The sequence below is a fragment of the Colius striatus genome, chromosome 28 (genome assembly GCF_028858725.1).
Source record: "Colius striatus isolate bColStr4 chromosome 28, bColStr4.1.hap1, whole genome shotgun sequence".
NCBI classification, from domain to species: Eukaryota; Metazoa; Chordata; class Aves; order Coliiformes; family Coliidae; genus Colius; species Colius striatus.
Genome location: NC_084786.1, coordinates 2,513,117 through 2,515,447, shown reverse-complemented (window position 1 = coordinate 2,515,447; position 2,331 = coordinate 2,513,117). Strand labels below are relative to the sequence as shown.

Below are 2,331 nucleotides of genomic sequence, written 5' to 3'. Positions count from 1 at the left end.
CCCCGAACACCTTCTCTCTCTCTCCCCACCGCCGCGCCGGGCCCGACCGGCCCGAACGACACCCTGGCGGCCCCGGCGGGACGAACTCCGTCCAGCAGGCGCTCCGGGAGCGGGGAGCTTCGGAGCGCTCCCCGAGTCTCGATTTAGGGGGACGAAGGCCCGCCGACGGGGACCTGCGAGGCAACCCCAGCCGCGCCGCTGCCACCGCTGCCCCTCGCTGCTTGCCAGGGGCGGCGGCTCAGCCGGCGATTGATCGTCAAGCGACGCTCAGACAGGCGTAGCCCCGGGAGGAACCCGGGGCCGCAAGTGCGTTCGAAGTGTCGATGATCAATGTGTCCTGCAATTCACATTAATTCTCGCAGCTAGCTGCGTTCTTCATCGACGCACGAGCCGAGTGATCCACCGCTAAGAGTTGTCTGGCTTTCGGCACCGCCCCACGCGCGCGGGGGAGCCGGGGACCGCTCACACGGAGCGGCCCCCTTTTGAGGATGGGCCTCACCGCCCGCGGCCCCGCTCGCTGGCTCGCGCCAGCCCAGCCAAGGCCGCAGCGGAGAGGCCACGCCTCGCGTGACCGTACGAACACAAGCGGAGAAGGAAAAAAAGGAGCGAGAAAACTCCGAAGGGCGAGGGAGGGGAGCCCGCGCTCCCGACCGACCCCCCCCAGGACCTGGGGGGGAGAAGCACACCTCGGGAGATCCCTTCGGAGGCGGCCCAGGCGCCCGGGCTCGGCCCGGCCTCCACGCGGAGGCGGCGGCAACGTCCGACCCTGCCCGACTTTGCCCAACCTCGACCGGGAAAAAACGGCCGCCCCCGCGGCACCGCGCTAACGACAGCCAGGCTCTTCCCTCCACCGTGGCTCGCCGACACGCGCCGGCGGCTCCGCCGCCGCGCCAACGCCACAAGGTGGCGAGCCCCCGGAGCCCGAAACGGCGGCGCGCCCGACCGCACGGCCGCCTCCTCGCACGGAGGCCCGCCGCCGGGACGGAACGGCACGCACCTGTCCCCGGCCACCGCCGTCGACGCTTCTCGCCTCGGCCCTCTCCTCTCTCTTCTCCGGGAGAAAGACGGACGCGCGCTCAGACGGAGGGCAGCCGCCCGCCCCCCGCGCTTCCGCACGGAGACCGGGACGGGGAATGCCTCCGACTGCACGCGGCCGCTTCACCCGGAAACGGCAGGGACAGGCGGCGTGGAAGTGACGAACGGGGGACACCGGGGCCGGGACGGCCGCCGCCGGCGACGAGCGACCGGCCGAAGGATCGGCAGGCCGAGCGCGTCGCGCCGCCACCGCCGGGCCCGAGGGCACCGCGCCCTGGACGCCAGCTGGCGGAAGGAAACCAACCGAGAGCGCTCGCCGAGGCGGGGAAGCAAGAACGGAGCGCAGCGCGGCACCCCGAGGCGCCGTTCCCGGCGAACCCCTTTCCCCCCCGCCTCAGCGGCGAGGGGGAGCGACGGGGAATCGCCAACCCCGCGGCAGAGGAGCCCGCGCTCCAAGCCGGGGACGCCCGCTTCGAGAGGAAGGCAGGCCGGGCACGGCCGACCGCACCGCGGTCTCGCTGCGCCGAGACCGGACCGCGGAAAGGGGGGGGCAGGAGGACCCCTCCCCGGCACGACCGTCCCGCGGGGACGAGCGCGGGCGGGCGGCGGTGGCGGCCGAGACAAGGGCCTACACGGGAGAGACTCCCGCCCCTTACCGAAACGCCACCGTCGTTGGCCCCGCCCGTCCCGACCCCTGCGGGACGCATCGAGCCGCCCGAGTCTTTAAACCTCCGCCCGGCTCCGCGACCGAGGAAAGGCCGCGGAAACGCGGACGCTAGGTACCTGGCCCTGGGGTGAGGGAAACGACCTGAAGGGCCCCGCAGGGGTGCCTCCTCCCGCTGCCACCATCGGGGGGAGCGTCCGCCCGCGGGGGCGCGCCCGACATCCACCGCCATCACCACGGCCTCTTTCCCGGGGCCCGGGGGTTTCCCTCAGTGAGCCCGGCGCTGCGCCCGGGATGAGGGCCGTGGCTCGGGCCGCCCGCTCGCGCGGGACGCGACCCGGCAAGAGAACCTCGCGCGCCAACAGGCGGCATCGGTCACGGCCGAGCGCCTCCGGCCCCCCCCACAAACCTCCTGCCTCGGAAGAGGGAGGAGGAGAGGGGAGGGCGCGGGGGGAAACCCTGCCGTCTCCGTACCCGCCTCGGCGACGCAGCCACCAGCTCCGGAACGCCCGGAAAGCCCTTGGCACCCTCGCACGGCCGGCCACTCGGCCACTGGGCAGGGGGGCGCTGCTACGCAGCACGCCTGCCCCGTTGCGGGGAGGGTCGCGGGAGCCGCCTCCCGGACCCTGAAG

General features: G+C 74.0%; 1 non-coding gene across 1 annotated transcript; it reads right to left on the bottom strand.

The window, feature by feature from the left end:
- Positions 1-261: 261 nt before the first annotated feature.
- On the bottom strand, positions 262-414 carry LOC133628245 (5.8S ribosomal RNA). The gene has a single exon (XR_009820627.1). It is a non-coding gene; the product is annotated as a 5.8S ribosomal RNA (ribosomal RNA).
- Positions 415-2,331: the final 1,917 nt, after the last annotated feature.